General features: G+C 50.0%; 1 long non-coding RNA gene across 4 annotated transcripts in view; it reads left to right on the plus strand.

Moving 5' to 3' along the window:
• LOC308238910 overlaps positions 1 to 23,298 on the plus strand; it is a 39,608-nt gene that overhangs the window by 1,923 nt on the left and 14,387 nt on the right. The gene's annotated exons all lie outside the window — the stretch shown is intronic.

The raw sequence follows: 23,298 nt of genomic DNA on the forward strand, positions 1-23,298 counted from the left end.
TGGCATCGCCATTACAGCATTTTCTGTCTGTGACAGCTAAGGTGGCCTCGACCCTCCTTGGAGGGTGTTTGACATTATTTTAAGGAGTTTTTGTGATGTCTGCTCTTACCATTTCAGTAACTGAAGCCAGCAATTCTCAAGCTTTTTGGTTTCACTACTCCTTTACACTCTTAAAACTGAAGACTTAAAACTGAAGGAGCTTTTGCTTATGTGGATTATACCTATAAACATTTACCATATTAGAAATTAAACTACGAAATTTAAAATATTAATTTATTCAAAAGTACTAACAACCAATTAAATGCTAACGTAACATTTTATGAAGAAGAACTACATTTTGTTGTTTTTGTTGTTTTTGTTGTTTTTCTCTGCCCTTGACCAGAATCGAACCCGGGACCGTTCAGTCCACAGGCTGACACTCTATCCACTGAGCCAAACTAGCTAGGGCAAGAAGAACTACATTTTATAAAAAAATAATTTAGTGAGACAAATAGAACCGTTTTGTATTTGTGGTAGGCAGAATAATGGCCCCCCCCCAAGATGTCCATATCCTATTCCCTAGAACCTGTGAATATGTTACTTTAAATGGCAAAAGGGACTTTGAATGACTCTTTTATGATTTTGTAACATCGTGTATTGACCATTTAGGAAAACATTGGTTCATTGACTTATGAAGATCATCCAAAGGTTGACACATTTTCATTATCCAATAGAAAGAATACACCAGCATTTGTAAAAGTTACCGCCAATCACATCTGAAAGATCTTTAAACATTGAGAAGTTATTAAACTCACCATGGCAGATACAAATATTCTAGAATTCTGTTTTCACTCAAAAGCCCAAATTATTGTCATTAGCAACAAATATCGTCCGTTGTTTCCCTTGAAAGGACGAGCTCGCTTTGTGTAGACGAGTGGATAAAAAGCTGTGGTGCATTTACACCAGGGAATACTATGCAGAAGTAAAAAAGAAGGATCTCTTACCCTTTGAAACAGCATGGAGGGACTGAAGAGTATTATGCTAAGTGACATAAGCCAGTCAGAAAAGACAAGTACCACATGAATTCACTCATATGTGGAATCTAATGAACACAATAGATCCAGAGCCCTGGCTGGTTTGGCTAAGTGGATAGAGTATCCGCCTGTGGGCTGAAGGGTCCTGGGTTGGATTCTGGTCAAGGGCACATGCCTGGGATGTGGGCTCGATCCCCACTGGGGGGCATGCAGGAGGCAGCCGATCGGTGACTCTCTCTCATCATTGATGTTTCTTTCTCTCTCTCCCTCTCCCTTCCTCTCTGAAATCAATAAAAAAAGTATATATATTTTTTAAAAAAGATCCAGAGACATGGAAGTGTGGAACATACTGTGGAATCTCAGAGGGAAGGTGCGGGTGGGTGGGTGGGAAGAGAATAATCAAAGACCTTGTAAGCATCTATGCATAACCCATGGACACAGACAATGGTGTGGTAAAGGCCTGGGGCAGGGGCGGGGCTGGCTAGAAGTGGTCAATGAAGGGAAAATGGGGAAATATGTAATACTTTCAACAACAGAGATTAGCCAAAACCGGTTTGGCTCAGTGGATAGAACGTCGGCCTGCGGACTGAAAGGACCCGGGTTCGATTCCGGTCAAGGGCATGTACCTTGGTTGCGGGCACATCCTCAGTGGGAGGTGTGCAGGAGGCAGCTGATCGATGTTTCTCTCTCATCGATGTTTCTAGCTCTCTATCCCTCTCCCTTCCTCTCTGTGAAATATCAATAAAATATATTTAAAAAAAAACAAAAAACAACAGAGATTAAAAAAAGAAAAAGCCTATCAAATACACACATCTGAATAACTTGAGACTGTTTGTCATAGTTTCACGCAGAAACGGCTTCTGTTAGGAAAATCAGCTAGGACAGCGCACACATTAGTGTGATCAGTAAGTTCTTTGCCTGGGGTCAACCAAGGGACTTCAGATCATTGCAAAATGCCTGATGCCTGCATCCCTTCTCATCACCCAGAACATGAAACAGAGTGTGCCAGCAAGAGCAGAGTTAAATAAAAACGATCCTTTTACTGCTGAAGTACATTCTCAAGTGAAACTGGCATTTTTAAAAAGTCACCAATTCATGGCGTGAAGAATACAGGTTCCTGGTACTGTTTGGTGCCTCCGACTTCCTTCATGCTCCGGCACCAGCAGTTTTACCAACCATAGCTTTTTGCATCCGTGCACATGGCAACAGAGGAGTAACAAAGTCTTAGTATTATTACAAAGACTAGAGGCCTGGTGCACGAAATTCGTGCACGGGGGTGGGGGGTGTATCCCTCAAGCCAGCCTGCACCCTCTCCAATCTGGGACATCCCTCTCACAATCCAGGACTGCTGGGTCCCAACCACTTGCCTGCCTGCCTATCTGATTGCCCCTAACCGCTTCTGCCTGTCAGCCTGATCACTCCTAACCACTCCCCTGCCAGCCTAATCAATGCCTAACTGCTCCCCTGCAGGCCCGATTGCCCCTAACTGCCCTCCCCTGCTGGCCCGGTCACCCCCAACTGCCCTCCCCTGCTGGCCCGGTCACCTGTAACTGCCCTCCCTTGCCAGCCTGATCGCCCCCAACTGCCCTTCCCTGCCAGCCTGATCACCCCTAACTGCCCTCCCCTGAAGGCCTGGTCACCCCCAACTGCCCTCCCCTGAAAGCCTGGTCATCCCGAACTCCCCTCCCCTGCAGGCCTGGTCACCCCTAACTGCTCTCCCCTGCTAGCCTGGTCACCCCCAACTTTCCTCCCTTGCTGGCCTGATTGCCTCCAACTGCCCTCTCCTGCAGGTCTGATCCTCACCAACTGCCCTCCCCTGCAGGCCTGGTCCCCCCCAACTATCCTCCCCTGCAGGCTTGGTCCCCCCCAACTGTCCTCCCCTACAGGCCTGGTTCCCTCCAACTGCCCTCCCTTGCAGGCCTGGGTCCCCCCACAACTGCCCTTCCCTGCCAGCCATCTTGTGGCGGCCATCTTGTGTCCACATGGGAGCGGCCATATTTTTGTGTTGGAGTGACGGTCAATTTGCATATTGACCTCTTTATTATATAGACTAGAGGCCCGGTGCATGAAATTCGTGCACGGGGGTGTGTGTCCCTCAGCTCAGCCTGCACCCTCTCCAATCTGGGACCCCTCGAGGGATGTCTGACTGCCCGTTTAGGCCCAATCTGGCTAGGATCGGGCCTAAAGGGGCAGTCGGACATCCCTCTCACAATGCAGGACTGCTGGCTCCCAACTGCTTGCCTGCCTGCCTTCCTGATTGCCCCTAACCGCTTCTGCCTGCCAGCCTGATCACCCCCTAACCACTCCCCTGCCAGCCTGATTGATGCCTAACTGCTCCCCTGCCAGCCTGTTTGCCCCTTATTGCCCTCCCCTGTAGGCCTGGTCCCCCCCAACTGCTCTCCCCTGCAGGCCTGGGTCCCCCCCAACTGCCCTTCCCTGCTGGCCTGATCGCCCACAACTGCCCTCCCTTGCAGGCCTGGTCCCTCCCAACTGCCCTCCCCTGCTGGCCATCTTGTGGTGGCCATCTTTGACCACATGGGTTCAGCCATCTTGTGTGTTGGAGTGACAGTCAATTTGCATATTACTCTTTTATTAGATAGGATGGTTTGCACGCACATACCCTGGGGACCTGCAGGTCACACTTGGAGAGCCTCCAATGGGGGCCATTTTGTCTCAGGTTCACTTCGCCTTCATTCCGTAGTTCTGTAGCATGTTGGTATTTCTTTAAACCATTTCAAGGATGTGCATGTCACCTTGTCATGTTTCTGACTAGACTGATGAAACTCACAGCACATACTGTGCAGACAATTCAGCAAGTGTTTTTCTTTTAAAATGTTTTATTAATTTTTTTTTTTTTTTAGATAGACAGAAAGGGAGAGGGAGAGAGATGAAACATCAGTGATGGGAGAGATTCATTGATCAGCCGCCTCCTGCACGCCCCCCAGTGGGGATCGAGCCCACAACCCAGGCATGTGCCCTTGACTGGAATCGAACCCGGGACCTTTCAGTCGGCAGGCCACGCTCCATGCCCTGAGCCAAGCCAGCTGGGGCATGTTTTCCTTTTAAATAGCCTGGCTTCCTCTTTCTGTTTCCTTTGGTTCTGTATACCACTTGAGACATGTTGGTTTGTGAAGGCGAGTGGCAGCTATCAAACAGCCAGTCCCACTTGGTACGGAACTGCTTAGTTGGACCTGGAGGGAAAGGATGTAATGCTTGTTAAAGTATTAAATAAGGAGGCCATTACACGGAGTTGGCTCTAATGCCTTGGTAGTCGATGCAAGCAAACCAAAACCTAGGCCAGAGTCAATGCCTTTGAAGCTGAGAAAATGAAACTTAAGAACAACCAATCAGAGACAGCCAACTTGGCTTTGCCAAATAAGGCAACTGCCTAAACTATGGCCCCTGAAATAGTTTCCTTGCTTCGCTTTGCATGTTCTCTACAAAAGCCCCTCCCCAACTCCTGCCACTGGCGCGGTCTGACCTTGGGCTCGGGACTACCCAGTTGGGATCATGTGTGCTCACTAAACTCCTGGAGACACGTTCATAACACGCCTCCATTACCGTTGTCATGTGTGTGCCTGGGCAATATTTCGTTTCACTACACTGTGTTTTCCTCCACGTCTACATCAAAAGGTAATGTTGGGTTATGATCTGCTACTCAAGACTTGTTCTCTCTGGCCTTGCAAAGCTGGTTGCTATGGTGAAAGCAGTAAATATTCATTAAAGAAAAACTTAACATTCTCGGGAGGGAAAAGGAGAAGACAGCAACTAGTTGTCCCACCTGCCAAGCTGACCAATGAGAGCATTTTGGTGCGTTTCCTTCCAATTATTTTTTAAAATACAGGATGTGAACCAGTTGGTGGCCGCCATTTCTCCCCTTAACACTGCATTACATTCATGTATTATTATGTAGTCTTTACAAGCATTATGTGAAATAGGACAATATTCCAGTGAATGGATAGATGGCAGTACATTTAACCATCCACTTACTGTTATACTTTTTAGATTACTTTCGATTTTAAAAAAGTTAGGTCATAGACTTCTTTCTGTTTTCAGAATTCTTTCCTTAGGCTAAGTCGGCAGAAATTAAATTATTGGGTGCTTTTAAGTCATATTATCTAATTGCTTCTTAAAAGACTTGCATTAAGGCTTACTCCCCCACAGCAAGGCATGAGAATGTTTCTTGCCTGTACCCTGGCCATTTTCAGATAGTATCATTTAAAAAAAATACCTCTCCATTGAAAAATAAAGAAAACAAAAACAAAAACAAAAGCCCCACACCCCTCTACATCAGTTAGCAGGAAGTATGACTCTTTTTCTACGTTTGCTTACCATTTATATTTTCTCTTTGTGAATTGCCTGTTGAGTCCTTAGCCTAGTATCTTTTGTTTTTTTGATGCTTTTCTTAATACTTTATATGAACTTTTGGTAACAAAAATAGTGGCCCCATTTAAATACTTGCTCTAAATACTTTTTGAGCTAAAAAGAAGGATCAGATGTAACCGTGCTTATGTGAAGCAGAGATCTTGCCTGTATGGAAGTCTGTGAATCAAGACACAACATGGAAGGCGGGGCAGGTCTGTTCTTCCCGTGCTCAGAGCACAGGTTCCCCGTTCTCATTAGGCCACTTCACTTTTTAAAAACTATATATATTTTTATTGATTTCAGAGAGGAAGGGAGAGGGAGAGAGAGATAGAAACATCAATGATGAGAGAGAATCATTGATCGGCTGCCTCCCGTACACCCCCAGTGGGGATTGAGCCCAGAACCCGGGCATGTGCCCTTGACTGGAATTGAACCTGGGACCCTTCAGTCCACAGACTGACGCTCTATCCACTGAGCCAACCAGCCAGGGCCCACTTCACTTGTAACACCCACATCAGTAGGACCCGTTTTCACTAACCACAAGAAATCCAAGAGGATTTTCATTTTAACAATAGCCTGTTACCAGACTAGGTCTTCCGTGGAAGTGGGCAGCAAACAGCGAACTTTTGGAAAGCAGGCAGCTCACACTGTGGGGTCGGGGAGAGCGTTTAGATTATGGAAATCTCCATTTTATATCCCAGGTTGAATGTGACCTTCTCCAGTTATAAGTCCCTGGAGTCTAGGGTTGTTTACCATAAGCAACTCTAAACCAGAGACCTCAGACTGGAAGAATTTCATTAATAAGCACTCTGCTCCTAGCAAATACCCAGTTATCAGTATATTTACAAAGAGATTAGACCAGGTCGCTGGCCTTCTTACTCTCCCTGGGCGTGTCCCCTTAGTGATTGGAAAAGGAACGGGTTACACTGGCCAGCTGCGATCCCTTTTCCAAGGCAGTTGTTTGCATTTTAGCTTTCTTTCTGTCTTTCTTTCTCTTTCTTTCTTTCTGTCTTTCTTTCTCTTTCTTTCTTTCTGTCTTTCTTTCTTTCTTCTTTCTTTCTTCTCTCTCTCTCTCTCTCTCTCTCTCTCTCTCTCTCTCTCTCTTTTTCATAGTAGCCTTCCTAATGGGTGTGAGGTGGGGTGCACGTTTACTTATAAAGCTTTTGTTAAGAGCCTGGAGTCCTTGAGTCACAATCTGATTTCTCTCAAATCCTAAGTAGGCACTTGTCTGTCCATTTGTATATTTTCTGTCTCAAAATGTGCTTTCAGTCTCTGCTTCAAATGTAGCTGAGTTGGTGTCCTCTATGGGAGGCCGGTTTAGCCAGCAGAGGCACCTGCTCCCACAGAGGGTGCCTGGGTGGTGCAGCCAGGCTCCGGCCCAGGCGCCTTCCTCTCTCACTGTCCCTGACGGCCTGGGGCTGAGTCCTCTGCATACCTCCCAGTCTGACAGTCTGATGTGCCTGGATATCTTACACAATACACGTCTCGTGTGTGAACTTAGTAGCAGCCTTCATCTCACTGAGAAATAATGGAAAGGTTCTAAAACCCCGTGATAATGGAAGGTGCTCATTATCAAAACAGTCTACCTTATAGTAATGCATTCTAAAATCACGTGGAAGTTATAAATGCAAGTAGCACAGTGTTTCCTCTTTCTATGTCCAATCAGGGATCTTAAGAAGTTGTGTTTCCAGGGCCTCACTCACGGCTTTGGTTAGCCCCTCCCCCCCCCCCCCCCCGCCCCCCGCCTCCCGCCTCCTCCCTCCCCAGCACCAGCCCTGGCAGCTGGTCCTTGGCGAGGTCTGCAAAGCAGCACATCTCCACTAGGGGGCGGAAGGCTCCTTTGTTCAGATCGGCCTTTGACAATCTAGGGCGGCCTCTTGCTCTTCTCTGGTTGGGCTGTGTCTCCGCCCTGTCTTGGGCTTGGGTTTTCAGGCCCAGAGACCCTGCGGAGTCAGGGACCTTGGCGTGACCCTGGTGTGTGTGTGTGTGTGTGGGCGGGGGGAAGGCAGACCCTCTCAGGGTGGAGTAAGACAGACAGATCACCTTTTGCTGGGCATTCAGGGCCCATTGGGGGAGAAGGGTGGGCAGAGAATTGTCCTCCTCACATTTTGAATTCTCAGAACTAAAGTAAAATTTTAAAATAAAAGAAAAATTGCAAGGCCCCAAGGAAACATTCCTTCCTCTATGGCACTTCCTAAAAAGTTGAGAAGTGTGTGGGCGGCACAGGAAGCCATCCCTCCTCTTCTTCATGTGACGCGTGACCTCCTGGTGGCATGTGGACCGTGGAAGCGCTGAGAGTCACCAGCCAAACCTTGAGGTCCCAGCGTGGGGCCCAAGAACCTGGCTCTTTGGTCAACACCCCATTTGATTTCCAGGCAGACAGATGACCCCCAGACCACACTTTGAGAAAGTTTTCACTGGACTTACGTCCTCGGCTGTTCACTTCATCTTAGAGTTCTAATGTAAATTTTATATTCCGTGTGGGAAAGACCCATACATTTATGGATCCACAAAGTTATCGATTAAATGAAAGAGCCATAAAATTATGCTGGGATTCCATAAATTTTAATATTTCAGTTAGAGACCCCCCCCCTTTTTTAAAATAACCCTGAGCCTCCTGCGCAGACACTGCCTTCGGTTCTGAAATGGGGTGTCTCCCAGCAGCCCCACCTCAGTGCAGGACCTCAGCCTCCTGCTGGCGAAGCTTTGTGACCTCCCTGGCCCGGCAGCCTTCTGACTGCTTTCATGGACGTCATGAGCCTCGGGAGAACTCTTCCCTCCTGGATAGAAGCCCCCAAATGAGAGTCTGGTTGTGCTTTCCCCCCGTCCCCCCACACACACACCAGGCCTCCCTCAACTCCAGCTTCACACTTGGCAACACACTCACGCACACTGTGTGGCTGTAACAACTGCTACTGTTCTCAGAGCCCCGCCCAGCGGCAGAGGGTGGCTCATCTATAGGCGTCATAGGGTGCCTCCTGCTCTGATGGACTTGGTAAAAGTTAATGTCAGCAAGTTTGAGAATCGGCCATTACCCTCCACGTGTGGGAGGGCCAGGTTAGGTCATGCAGAGCGAAACCCACGGTGAGAAGCGGGTGCACAGGTGACGGGTAATTGGAAGGGGGACTCCTGGCACCTCTCATCTGGCACGCATGGTGCCTTTAAGACACACAGCAGCTCGAACAGCTGCATCTTCAGGTCGCGCGCGCACGCGCGCGTGCGCACACCCACACACACCCACACACACACACATGACCGTTCTGCTGCTTCCAGGCTCCCAGCTTCCAGCACTTTCTTGCTTGATTCTCACACTAATCCCTGGGCTCTGGTTGGCAGCCCCCAGCTATCTGCCCAGTCTGGGCCTGAGCTCTCAGGGTAACTGTCACCAGTTTGGACTGTGGTCAATCCACCAGGGAGCTCCACTCTGCTCTCGGAGGCCTTGGTGTAGACACCAGCTGGCCTGGTAGGAAGTGGGAGGATGAAAGATGGCTCCGAGATGTCCATATCCTGACCCCCCCATCCTGTGATCGGGGAAAGGACTTTGCAGATGTGATTAAGGTAAAGACCTTGAGATGGGGAGATCATCCTGGATGGTTACCTGAGTGGGAGACCAATGTCATTCCAAGGGTCCTTCAAAAAGGGAAAAGAAGGATCAGAGAGGGAATTAGGTGTGACAACAAAAGGAGAGGTTGGAGTGATGCTGGGAGGGGCCGTGAGACCAGGAATGCAGGCAACCCCTAGAAGCTGGGGAAAATAGGGAAACAGTCTGCTCTAGAGCCCGCAGGAGAGACGCCAGCCTGCTGCACCTTGATTTTATCCCAGTGACATGCATTTCAAAAGCCTGACCTCCAGAAATATACGATAACTAGAGGCCCGGTGCACGAAATTCATGCACGAGTGGGGCGGGTGTCCCTCAGCCCAGCCTGCACCCTCTCCAACCTGGGACCTCTCAAGGGATGTCAGACTTCCCGTTCAGGCCCAAACGGGCCTAAATGGGCAGTCTGATATCCCTCTCAAAATCCAGGACTGCTGGCTCCAAACCACTTGCCTGCCTGCCAGCCTGATCACCCCCTAACTGCTCCCCTGCTGGCCAGGTCACCCCTAACTTCCCTCCCTTGCCAACCTGGTCACCCCTAACTGTCCTCCCCTGCTGGCCTGGTCACCCCTAACTGCCCTCTGTTGCCAGCCTGGTCACCCCCAACTGCCCTCCCCTCCTGGCCTGGTCGCTCCCAACTGCCCTCCCCTGCAGGTCTGGTTGCCCCTAACTGCCCTCTGTTGCCAGCCTGGTTGCCCCCAACTGCCCTCCCCTACAGGCCTGGGTCCCCCCCACAACTGTCCTCCCCCGCAACTGCCCTCCCTTGCAGGCCTGGTCCCTCCCAACTGCCCTCCCTGCAGGCCATCTTGTGGTGGCCATCTTGTGTCCACATGGGGGAAGCCATCTTTGACCACATGGGGGCAGCCATCTTATGTGTTGGAGTGATGGTCAATCTGCATATTACTCTTTTATTAGATAGGATAAGTTCATGATGTTTAAAGGCACTAAGTTTCTGATAAGTTGTTATAGCAATAATAAGAAATAATACACACACCAACTGCACCACCTCACCTTGAGACAGTAAACAGCATATTTAAAATAAATTAATATAAAATATATTAAACTAAAATAAATGCATAAATCCTATATAATAAAAGAGTAATATGCAGATTGACCGTCACTCCAACACAAGATGGCTGCCCCCATGTGGTCAAAGATGGCTGTCCCCATGTGGACACAAGATGGCCACCACAAGATGGCCAGCAGGGAAGGGCAGTTGGGAGGGACCAGGCCTGCAAGGGAGGGCAGTTGGGGGTGATCAAGCCTGCAGGGGAAAGCAGTTAGGGGTGACCAGGCCTGCAAGGGAGGGCACTTAGGGGTGACCAGGCCTGCAAGGGAGGGCACTTAGGGGTGACCAGGCCTGCAGGGAAGGGCAGTTAGGGGCAAATAGGCTGGCAGGGGAGCAGTTAGGCATCAATCAGGCTGGCACGGGAGTGGTTAGGGGGTGATCAGGCTGGCAGGCAGAAGCGGTTAGGGGCGATCAGGAAAGCAGGCAGGTGAGCAGTTGGGAGCCGGCAGTCCTGGATTGTGAGAGGGATGTCCGATGGGGACTGCTGCCTCCCAACTGCTCGCCTGCCTGCCTTCCTGATTGCCCCTAACTGCTTCTGCCTGCCAGCCTGATCACCCCCTAACCACTCCCGTGCCAGCCTGATTGATGCCTAACTGCTCCCCTGCCAGCCTATTTGCCCCTAACTGCCCTCCCCTGCAGGCCTGGCCCCCCGCCCCCAACTGCCCTTCCCTGCAGGCCCAGTTGCCCCCAAATTCCCTTCTCTGCTGGCCTGGTCACCCCTAACTGCCCTCTGCTGCAGGCTTGATCACCCCCAACTGCCCTCCCCTGCTGGCCTGATCACCCACAACTGCCCTCCCTTGCAGACCTGGTCTCCCCCAACTGCCCTTCCCTGCAGGCCTGGTTGCCCCCAACTTCCCTCCTCTGCCAGCCTGGTCACCCCTAACTGCACTCCCCTGCAGGCTTGATCACCCCTAACTGCCCTCCCCTGCTGGCCTGATTGCTCACAACTGCCCTCCCTTGCAGGCCTGGTCCCTCCCAACTGCCCTTCCCTGCTGCCCATCTTGTGGGGGCCATCTTGTGTCCACATGGGGGCAGCCATCTTTGATCACATGGAGGCAGCCATCTTGTGTGTGGGAGTGATGGTCAATCTGCATATTACTCTTTTATTAGATAGGATAGAGGCCTGGTGCACGGGTGGGGGCCAGCTGGTTTGCCCTGAAGGGTGTCCTGGATCAGGGTGAGGGTTCCCTTGGGGCATGGGGCAGCCTGGGTGAGGGGCCTGTGGTGGTTTGCAGGCCAGCCACGCCCCCTGGCAACCCAAGCAGAGGCCCTGGTGTCTAGAATTTATCTTCTTTTTTTAAAAAATAAATCTTTATTGTTCAGATTATTACAATTGTTCCTCTTTTTTCCTCCCATAGCTCCCCTCCACCCGGTTCCCACCCCATCCTCTGCCCTTACCCCCCCAACTGTCCTCATTCATAGGTGTATGATTTTTGTCCAGTCTCTTCCTGCACCCCCCACACCCCTTTCCCCCTGAGAATTGTCAGTCCACTCTCTTTCTATGCCCTTGATTCTATTATATTCACCAGTTAATACTGTTCATCAAATTTTTTATTTCTTTGGTTTTAGATTCACTTGTTGATAGATACATATTTGTTGTTCATAATTTTTATCTTTATTCTTTTCTTCTTCATCTTCTTAAAGAATACCTTTCAGCATTTCATATAATTCTGGTTTGGCGGTGATGAACTCCTTCAGCTTTTTCTTATCTGTGAAGCTCTTTACCCGACCTTCAATTCTGAATGATAGCCTTGCTGGGTAGAGTAATCTTGGTTGTAGTTTCTTGCTATTCATCACTTTGAATATTTCTTGCCATGCCCGTCTGGCCTGCATAGTTTCTGTTGAGAAATCAGCTGACAATCGTATGGGTGCCCCCTTGTAGGTAACTAACTGTTTTTCTCTTGCTGCTTTTAAGATTCTCTCTTTGTCTTTTGCTCTTGGCATTTTAATTATGATGTGTCTTGGTGTGATCCTCTTTGGATTCCTTTTGTTTGGGGTTCTGTGTGCTTCCTGGACTTGTAAGTCTATTTCTTTCACCAGGTGGGGGAAGTTTTCAGTCTCTATTTCTTCAAATAGGTTTTCAGTATCTTGCTCTCTCTCTTCTTTTGGCACCCCCATAATTTGGATGTTGGTACGCTTGAAGTTGTCCCAGAGGCTTCTTACACTATCTTCAACGTTTTGGATTCTTTTTTCTTTTTTCTTTTCCGGTTGAGTGTTCTTTGCTTCTTCGTATTCCAAATCTTTGACTTGGTTCTTGCATTCCTCTTGTCTGCTTTTAGGTCTCTGTATAATATTTTTTATTTCAGTCAGTGTATGCTTAATTTCTAGTTGATCCTTTTTCATGTCCTCGAGGGTCTCGTTAAATTTATCGGCCTTTTCTAGGAAATTCTTGAAAAACCTTATAACCGTCATTTTGAACTCTATATCCAGTCATTTACTTTCCTCCATTTCCTTCATTTGTGATCTGCCTCTTTGTCTCTGCATTTTGGCTGCTTCCCTGAGTTGATGGAGTGGCTTTGTGTGCTAGGTGTCCTAGCAGGGCCCAGTGGCTCAGCCTTCCCAGTTACCTGAGGTGGACACTCTTGGTGAACCCCTTTGTGGGCTGTGTGTGCAGTCTTATTGTAGTTAAGCCTTGATTGTTGTTGGTATCACTGGGAGGAATTGACCTCTAGGCCAATTGGCTATGAGGATCAGCTGTGTCTCCACTGGGAGAGCTTCTGTGCTCAGCTTGGATGGGGTGGAGTCTCAGGGTGGAGCAGATAGCCTTGGTTTCCGGTCAGCCCCACCCTACGAGACCCCTGTGTCTCAGTGTCCCACGGCAATGGCTGCATGCACTCTGAGAGAAGGCTACCCTCGAGTTTCGCCTGCTGCCAGACAGTCCAGTTTCTCCCTGAATGAGTCTGGGTACCCAAAAGTCTCACCCGGAACTGGATTTCATTGCAGTCGGGAGGTTTTGTTTCCCTCCAGAACGAGACAGCTAGCCACGCGCTTGCTGCCCGCTCTCTCTGCACGCCGCGAGTAAGCCAGCCGCATATTCAGCCGCCCGCCCTTTCCGCGCACGCGGGTCTCCGCACCTCTGTCCTCCACAGCTCCTCTAGGTCTCCGTGTCCTTTTATCTTTCCTTCTAGTTGTAGAATTTCCACTCAGCCAGCTTTCCGGTGGTTCTGGAAGATGTCCTCTCTGTCTTCCCATTGCAGTTTTGAAATTGTTGTGTGAGGCAGCAGTATAGGTGTTTACCTATGCCGCCATCTTGGTTTTCTCCTCTATTTATCTTCTATAATTGAAACTTTGTAGCCTTGAGCAGAGCCAAGCCTCCTGCTTGCTCCGTGGCCACAGCCATTTTTGTTGGGATTTATTTATCTTCTATAATTGAAACTTTGTAGCTTTGAGTGGAGACCAAGGCAGGCCAGGGCTGTGGGAGCTTAGCTTCCTCCATCTCTGGGGGCAACTCAAGCCTCCTGCTCTCTCCAGCTCCGTGGCTGCCGCCATTTTTGTTGGGATTTATTTATCTTCTATAATTGAAACTCTGTAGCATTAAGTGGAGGCCTGGGCCAGCCAGGGTGTGCGGAAATCTTGGCTTCCTCCATTGTCGGGGAAACCCAAGTCTCCTGCTCGCTCCGTGGCCGCAGCCATCTTGGTTGGGTTAATTTGCATACTCGCTCCTGATTGGCTGGTGGGCGTGGCTTGTGGGTGTAGCGGAGTGATGGTTAATTTGCATATTGCTCTTTTATTAGAAAGGATATTAATATAAAATAAATGAATAGTGTATGTTAAATGCTTATTTTCAGGCCACAGTGACTAAAATGAGGGGCCATGTAGAATGCATATGTCATATCTGTGACTCTTAGCATCTTTTGAATACCTGTCCTATTTTTAGAGACTTTTAGGCCAGAACTACATTTCCCAGGATCTCTTGCAGCTAGGACACAAGCATGTGACCTGGGCCCCACCAATCAATGTACATTGGTGATAACATCACCTGGAGGAATTCTTTTCTGGGGGCTCAAGGGAACAGTCATGGAGGGCATGGGGCAGCAGTGGCAGAGGTCCTAGTGGTGGTCTCATCTCAGGATCTGAAGTCCAGTGGCACCTGCACTCAGCAGTGGCAGGAAGATGATTTGAGTGTCAGCTCCAGGGCCTCCAGGTCTGAATTCCTGGCCTTCCTGGAGCCCCTTCAAGCCACACAATAGTCTTCAATAAGTCGGCCTGCTCCTTAGCCTGGCAGTGTGGTGTCCTCTTGCCATTAAGGACGTGGACTGAGAGGCCCCCTCATGGCTGGTAGTCAGTAGCCTGCCCGTCTCAGCGCTGGCAGGTGGAGTGTCTGCCAGGCAGAATTGATCAGCAGGATTAGGAAATGGAGGCCAAGTGCGCCTCCGTTCCCACTTACAGCTGCAGAGCCTCCCACCACAGCACAGCTGGTCCTCTTTAAGCCTCGAGTGGCCTTGGCGGGAGACCGTGATCCCGATGATGAGGGAGGAAAGTTCTGGTTTCCAGGTGGGCTGCAGAAGGGCCCCAGGAAGCGAGGGACGACTAACAGTTCCCTCAAACACAGGTAAGGCAGCAGCCAGAAGCACGGTTCAGAGTCAGCCTCCCGGGGTAGCGTCCCCCCTGCCAGTGTGGAGAGCCCTGCAGGTCCCTGCCCTCCCCGCCGCTGAGAGCTCTCGGAGGAGGCAGCAGCTGGGGCCGGGCCCGGACACCCCCGCTTCCCGGAGCTCCTGTTCAGCCCGGAACACTGTCAAGGACGTAGCAGATGTGCTGGCTCCCCTGGGTCAGTGTCAGATGAAGTCATGCTTTCCCTCTGGACTCCATCAGGATCGTCCTTGGCATTTCTGAGTCACTCGTAGTTTATGAGGCGCTGTGGAAAGCCAGGGATTTTGTGAGTGTCTCTGCCAGTCAGGTTTTGTCCTGTGCCTTCCCTCCCACGGTTGCTCTGGAAACCTTGAACCAAGAATGTTGACCAGAGTATTCACTGTTGCATAGAGGCCCTTGAGAATGAAGGGGCATAAAGAAAGGGCAACGGATTGTTAGCGGACGCTCAGGAAGGCATAGGAATTTCAGCGGCTGTGAAATCAAACCCGCGCTCCCTGATCCCCCAGCCGCTGCGGAAAGCTGTTTGTGTTTTCCTGGGTCTTACAAGGGACGAAGGGCTTCGTTTGAGGAATGCTAATCCCTGGAACATTTGTTTTCCTCCACAAAATATTGTTGGGGAGACGTTTTCTCATCACCATTGCCTGAAATCAATCCTTAGACATTTTTATTTCTTTTTGCTCAAGGCTAAAAGCATCCTAATCCGAAGTCCTTAGAATGGTCAAAGTGAAGACCTTGCCAATAATGAGTAATTTAATAATGATCGATGTAAGTATTTAATCAGATCCTTTCCAGTGTTCCTTCAGCAGAACAGTTTCCCAAGAAATGAATTTTAACAGTTATGTTTCCCCCCGGCTGGTGTTGCTATGAAACAGGAGGTCATGGTTTGTCCGATTCCTGGTCAGGGCACATGCCCAAGTTGTGGGCTCAATGCCCAGTAGGGGGCATGCAGGAGGCAGCAGATTCTCTCTCATCAATGATATTTCTGTCTCTATCTCCCTCTCCTTTTCTTTCTCTAAAATCAATAAAAATATATATATTTTAAAAATTAACAGTTGTTTGATTGGGGGAAGCCGGAGTATGTGAGGATATTAACTGAGGAGCTGTTTACACTGAGGGAGAAATTATGCATAAACGGAGTCCTTTGCGAGGACTGCGGGAAGATGACTTGGGCACATCTCCCTAACTTAATGGTGTGTGTGCTTGTTAATTACACGAGGAACTTCAGCCCTAGAAAGGGGTCGTCCTGCGCCTGAAGCTACCAGTTAAAAGTTCAAGCAGAATTCTGATCATGACTAAGATTACTCCCCAGTGAAATACAAAAATCAGTGGTCTGTGTTCATTGTCCCTTGCTGATGTGGCTGCAATAAATAAAGATCATTGCAGACACACGGAGCTTTATCTGATCAATAACTTCTATTTAACGCTTGTTTCCCCAAGTGGCCATTCATTTAAAGCAGATCTCTAGTTCTGGTTCCCACCAGCTACTTGGTCTATGTAGTGAACACAGACAGGAGACCAAGGGCTCCCTGGCTCATGTCCCTTTGTCCCCACAGCCCACCCAATGCACCCAGGGGATGACCTCTGACCCATTCCATTCCTGAAGCAAGTGTCTTGCCTTTCTCATGGGCATTCTTGGCCAAGGCTCTGCACCCCTCCAGAAAGTCTAAACATTCCCTCTCCTGCTGGCCCAAACCCTCTCTTTCCCCAAAGCTCGGTCCAGAGCTTGGCAGCCCCTGGTGCTGTCTCCATGCGTCCAGGGTGGGTGCATTTGGCAGACAGAACTCACTTAACACGCCCATCTACCCAGCTCACCCCCAGATTCTCCAATGCAACCCTTCGTGACCCTTCTTAGAACGCAAATAATATGCGAAAATGTGCTCGGATCACCTGCGCTACAGGATCCTGACTCCTGAAGTTAGGACATCCTGGAGCAATCTGTAATGGCCACCAGTTAGTTTTCCCCAGTGCTGGCACCGGTTTAATTCCAAGACAGTCTAACACGGAGTGACCCACACGTTTTGTTGTTTGTTTCTGCTTTGAGATGACCCCAGCCCTTCCTGCACCCCAGGAAGCAGGATGTAGTCACCCTTCAATAATCTATAAAATACCAAGAATCGCCTACTCAACATTCTGCAAATGATAGCAAATGCTTTTAAGTGCAATTACAGCAGGAGGCCATGGTAACATGAACGTGTATCCTGCTTTGGAACTAATAAAACATCCCCTTCAGCCCTGTGCTTCCTCTCCCTGCCCAGAGGAATTTGCTATTGTTTGTAAATATAGTATACCCCGAACCTCAGCTGTGCTTGACCACGCCTCAAACCGAGGCTTTCTGGTAGTCCTCACTAAATTGGCTTCATTTTTGATTGGCTTTATTGATTGATTTTAGAAAGGAAAGGAGAGAGAGGAAGAAAAAACACTGCTGTGTTGTTCCACTTACTTAGGCATTCATTGGTTGGTTCTTGTCTGTGACATGACCAGGGATTGAACTTGCAACCTCGGCCTAGTGGGACGATGCTCTAACCAACAGAGCTACCCACCCAGGGCTGGCTTTCTGGTTGTTGTTGTTTTAAACCAACTCTATTGAGATATCATTTACATATAATAACATACACCTGTTTTAAGTGTAGAATTCAGTGAGTTTTGACAAATGTATACACCTATTTAACTACCGACATACTAAAATATAGACTCTTTTCCATCACCCCCAAAAGTTTCCTATTGTCAACCCTGCTCCTCACCACCCCCCCACTCTAGGCAACTACGATGTGCTTTCTGTCCCTATAGATGAGCTTTGACGGGCTTTGATTTTAATGAGAATGCCCTGTACTCAATACCGTGGAGTTCTGCATGCTTTTGCCTTAAACTTTGCAAGTGGACCACATGAGACAATTTTAATACTGAAAAAAAGGGCAATTGGTATGTTATCTGAGCCACACACAACATATCCCTTTGCTGACTTCCTTCCTTTTGTTAGTGTTGTAAATTGTTTTCAGAAATGGCATCAACAGTGCCTCCCCTCCCTATGACGACATGCAACTCCTCCCGACCAGCGGCGGGTCCATCTCCTCTCCCCTTGAGCGCAGGCGGTCTTTGTGACTTGATTTGACAAAAGATCATGGAGGCCGTGATGCTCGGGCAGTGCCGGGGCCAGGCCTGAGGCCTGACAGCATCTGCTTAGGCCTCGGGACGCAGCCCATGCAGGCGCTCGGGGTAAAGTGCTGAGTGGGAGTCTGTGTGCGAGGGGGGCCAGTCAGCTCCCTGCCCTTCCAGGCAGCACGGCTGAGGCTCCCGACGTCAGTGAAGCCACTTTGGATGTCTCAGCCCCCACCCAGCTCCCAGCTAAACGCGGCCACGTGCATGACCTTGGCCGACTCCGTGCAGAGCAACTGAGCCCAACCAATCCACAGAATCACGAGAAAGAATGACTCTGCAGTGTTTTAAGCGCTGCGTTTTGGGGCAGTTCATTAGACAGCAGCGACAGCTGGGGCAGTCAGGCACGTTGGCAGGCGATGTCCTCATAAAGCACTTACAGCCTCGTAGGCGAAGGGACAGGACACCATCCCCACAGCACTACATGCCTTTGTGAACTCCCAGGTGCACTTCCTTAAACTTGCTTCGACCAAAGGAACCAGAACCCAGGGTGCAGCCCGGTCCAACAGGGGCCTCAGCAGGGGCTCTCAGGAGCTCAGGGAGGGGGTGGGCTTAGGAGGAAAGGGGCCCCAGGCCCTCTCTCTCCCCTTGCTCGCTATGGCTTTCCCGGGAGAGTCCCACAGGGTGGGAGGAGTCCTAGCTGAGGAATGCAAGTCTCCATGGGGACCTAGGGTACTTCATGAGGTTAGGAGCTTCCTCAGCCAAGTCTCCAAGGAAGACCCAGGTAAGAAACAGTTCAGGAATTCTTCTGCTCAAGTCCCGGCATGGTCTGCAGCACGCTGTAGTTACTCACGGAAGTGTCTGTTTAGTTTATGCCGAGGCACTGAGTTATCTGATACTCCACAAGCCCCTTAGAATCGGGGAGTCTGAGACGGGTACTAAGGTGTCCACCAGGCACGGACAATCCACTCGGACAATCCCTGGGGCACCGTGCACAAGCTCTGGACCAGAGAGAGCAATAGGAAGTTTCATCTGAGATGAAGGATTCAGCCTGTGTAGACTTGGCCTTCACCTACCATTGAACCATGGGGTGGGGTGAGCTGGGGACAGCAGCCTAAGCTGATCACGTGCCCTCTCTTTCCTGGGAGCCCCGATCATCTTCATCCAAATCTCCAAGTCATGGAAAAAGCAGCAGCAATGATTTGACTTGGGGAGGACTCTTGATGGGATGTATGTAAATCATGGCTCTGCGTGTTTGAATAACCAGGTGGCGGAGCGAGGGGAGCAGCGTTTCCTGATATGCGCAGGCGGTGAGCTGCCAGCAGAGGCTGTTTTGAATTGGATGTGAGCAATATTAGCAAAACACCTTCCCCTGAAGTTCCCCGGAGCTGGCGAGCCCCTGAGAAGAAGGACAGGGCACAAAAGAAATGTCCTGCATGGGGCCAGAAGGATATGTCCCTCTCTAGCTTCATTGTTCAGTTTTACATGAACCCAGCACATCGTTGGGGTCCCCGTGTTCCCTGTGGGTGCACGGAGGTGGGTTCCCATAGTGTCACCTCTCAGAAAGCCGAGGAAGAGGATGTGGCCGCCAGGAGTCTGCCTGTGACCAAGGCCACGGGCAAGTGGCAAACACAAGGAAGCCAGGGCCTGGCAGCCGTAATGTGGGAGCAGCACGAGGAGGCGTCAGCAAGTCAGAGTTTTCGCTTGCTACGTTCGTTTGGGTCTTTTTGAGTGAATCGCGAGGACTGACCCTCTGCTGATGCAAGATCTGAGTCGTGTGCCCGCATTCGGAAAGGCAGAGCTCTGCCTGTGACTGGGAGCCGGCCACACCCGCTGGCATCTGACTGAGTAGGAAAAAGGCCCCAGGGTGTCCTGCGCTGGGGACACCAGGTGACCCGGAGTCCGTGCCAGCCAGGAGATCCCGGCAGGTGCAGGCGATGGGAAATGCGCAAGCCTGGACGGCTTTCCTGCCTGGATGGCGCATCCGGCTGAGTCACTCTTCCCCCCCCTCCCCCACCCGCCGCCTGGGGGAGTGGGACAAACACTCCTCTGTCTTCCCAGCCTTTCTTTCTCTTTTCCCTGACGCTCTAGTCTTCTCCAGGACAGCAAACCAATCTAATAAGCGTCCAGAACTTTCTCTTTAGAGACTTTCTCTTATGTAGTTAATGACTCAGAAAGAGGGTCAAGCCCTAGCTGGCATCAGCCTGCGGACTGAGGGGTCCCGGGTTCGATTCTGGTCAAGGGCACATGCCTGGGTTTTGGGCTTAATCCCCAGAAGGGGGCGTGCAGGAGGCAGCCAATCAATGATTCTCCCTCATCATTGATGTTTCTATCTCTCTCTCCCTTTCTCTCTGAAATCAATAAAAATATTTTTAAAAAGAAAAAAAAGAAAGAAGGTCACATGGTAAACAAACACCCCAGAAAACAAGAAACAACTACTCAGCAAAACCAAGCTACCATCCAGGACTTTTAAACAAAGGGTGGGTATAATCTAGGGCCAAGGGCAAGTACAGACACACTCTATTCCTAGCACCTTCACGGCTGAAAAATGATATTCTTAGTGTGACAACCTCAGAAAACGGTTATTTCCTCAGACATATTAAAAATAATGTTTTATTATTAATATCTAATTTGTATGCTGTTCCACATTCTTTTTGGAACAAAAAGGCAGCAATAACAATAATAGTATATTTTAATGGTTTTTTTGCAAGTACTTCCACATATGTTATTTCTTTGGCCTTACAAAGGCCACTTGAACTGGTAGTTTGCTTTTTTTAAGTATGTTTTTATTGATTTTAGAGAGAGAAGCATCGATTGGCTGCCTCTTGCATAACCCCCACTGGGGGTCAAGCCTGAAACCCTGGCATGTGCCCTGACTGGGAATGGAACCGGTGACCTCTCAGCGCATGGGACGGCACCCAACCCACCGAGCCACGCGGGCAGGGTGAGCTGGCAGAAACTTGAGTGGGTCAGGGACAGCCTGCCATCTGGGTTTGTCTGAATCTGTAGCTGAGTGTTGGGGTGCTGTTAGCATCAAGGTGGTGGCAGGGTGGGTATGTGGGGCCCCATTTGTCAATGTCCTGAGGACTCTCCTGTCGTTACTGACCCTGTAGGCAGATAACTCTGATGACGTGTTGGGGACAGCGTTGTACTCTCTGTGGCAGGGAGGAATGCAGGCTCCTTGGCCGGGTGCTCCTCGGGCCACAGCGAAGGAGACGTTAAGTTTGGGCAAGCTGCAGGTACGGAGCCTGTTTGAATTGGCTCCGTGAGAAGGGGACAGGGAGACCAGGATGTGCTGGTGCCCAGGGAGCCCCAGGGCAGGAAGGACAAGTGCTCTTGTGAGGGACTGAACCCAGCACAGACACGCCTTCCGCGGACGTCACGTTGCTGAGTCTGTGAGCAGAGAATGTGGGACTCTTCCATGACGCGAGCAAGGCGGGAGTCTGCTCCGCTCGGTGAACCAGTGTGACCCAGGGTCGTCCCAGCCCAAGACGGGACAGGGGGACAGACTCGACAGCCAGAAAAAATACCCTATTACCCAGGGGTGGGCAAAAGTAGGTTTACAGTTGCAATACAAATAATATAATAATAAATAATAATACAAGAATAAAAACTCTGTGTTTTGCATGCTCACAACTGTAGATCTACTTTTGTCCACTCCATATATAAAAATTGAGTGTGTAACAAAGAACGTGTAACAAATGAGACAGATTAGTCAACAAATGGTGCCAATACTAGAAGTTCACTCTGTTTAATACAATGGAATAAGTTCCCAAGCATTTAAAGCAGGGGTCCTCACACTTTTTAAACAGGGGGCCAGGTCACTGTCCCTCAGACCGTGGGAGGGCCGGACTGTAGTTTAAAAAAAAACTATGAACAAATTCCTATGCGCACTGCGGGCCCGGGACGCGTCGGCTGCTAAGCAGGACAGGCAGCGGCACCCGGCGGGCCGGAAAAATGTCCTCGGCGGGCCGCATGTGGCCTGCAGGCTGTAGTTTGAGGACGCCTGATTTAAAGGTTAACCGTTTTTTAAGCACACCACAAAAACGAACATAAAATGCCCTGTGTGTGCTCTAAGGTTTTAGTGAAAAGAAGGGAGTGACTTCTAAGCCAGGAACACAGGGGAAAGTGAGGAGAAGCCGGGCCAGGCTGGCATGTACGGACGCTCATTCTCGCTGATCTGTTGTTAAGCACTCAGTCCGCAGTGTCTCATGCACCTTCCAATCCTCGGCACTGTTAGTCTCATTTTCAAAGATGCTCAGCAACTTGCCCCAGTCATCCAGGAAGGGACAGAGCCCAGCTTTATCCCCGGAACTGCCCTCCCACCGCCAGTGCGCTCATCCTCTGAGGTCTCCCTCGTACAATGTAAATAGGGTGGAAGGGCAAAGGTCACTCACTCACTCATTCAGCATGTGTTTAGTGCATTCCCACTAAGGGATGGACGTTGCTTTAAGCACTGGGCGTACACTGATGCATCTGGCAGGCAAGGCTCTGAACTTTTGGAGCTTATACCATAGACTCAGGAATCTACTAGTAGACCAGGCACACAGCATGAAGAAGCAAATGAATGACTAAACAAGAGGATATCCAATTGTGAAAAGTGCCATAAGGAAGAGAGCATAGGGCCATGCGGTGACCAGTGACTAGGGTAAGGCTGTAGATGGTGCAGGTGGGGAGGGCTGGAGGAGGGAGCCTGGCTGGTGGGTGAGAATCCAGAAGGACTCAGGGCTGGGGATAGGAGGCTCATAGGGCCATTTACTAAGACGGGGAAGACCAGAGACGTAGAGCAGGTTTAGGGAGGAAAATTTAGGGTCCCATCTTGACACGTTAAATTTGTATGACCCAGTAGACATCCAAGTGAAGTTGTGAGACAAACAACAGCTTTGCAAGTTGTCAGACGCGCACAGCAAATACCACGACACGTTAATAGCAGATACGAGCTTCCAGCAGCCGTGTGCTCAGAGGATGGGAAAGACGATTTAGAAGAGAGTGCGACCAGTGAACAGAAGTGGGAATAGCGGTCTCACCAGTCACCCGAGACATGCGACCTGAAACATCCCTGAGGCAGTCCGCTCTGACTGCTAACGGAGAAAGGCAGCTCACAAAGAGCGACGCCAGTGGGCCGGGCAGGACGGGGCTCCTCAGACACCCATGGCGACATGGCAGAGGGGGGTGCATTTTGGCAGGCGTCAGACACATGCTTACATTTGTTGACCCTATGATTTCCCTGGGGATGGATCGTGTCTTTCAGGAGATGCCATGTGAGGGTGGTATATGCACCCTAGGGGTGTGAAGGGTAAAATTTGAGAAACAAACAGAGCGCCCAACAGGAGGGGAGCAGAAATGAGGATAAATCAACTCCTTTCCAGTGTGTGACTCGGATTTACCTCCAGTAACAGGAGGGGGAGTTCCTCCTGGTGGCGAGCTGATCCCAAGAGAAGCAGAGGAGACTGGGAGGCCCCTCTTGTGGGGCCCGGCCTGGCTGAAGGGATGCTTCAGGCCTGGCTGCACAGCCTGGGCGCCTGGGTCTCGGAGATGCCCGGAGGGAGGGAGGGAGGGAGGGAGGGAGGGAG

The sequence above is a fragment of the Plecotus auritus genome, assembly GCF_963455305.1.
Source record: "Plecotus auritus genome assembly, chromosome: 14".
Taxonomy (NCBI): domain Eukaryota; kingdom Metazoa; phylum Chordata; class Mammalia; order Chiroptera; family Vespertilionidae; genus Plecotus; species Plecotus auritus.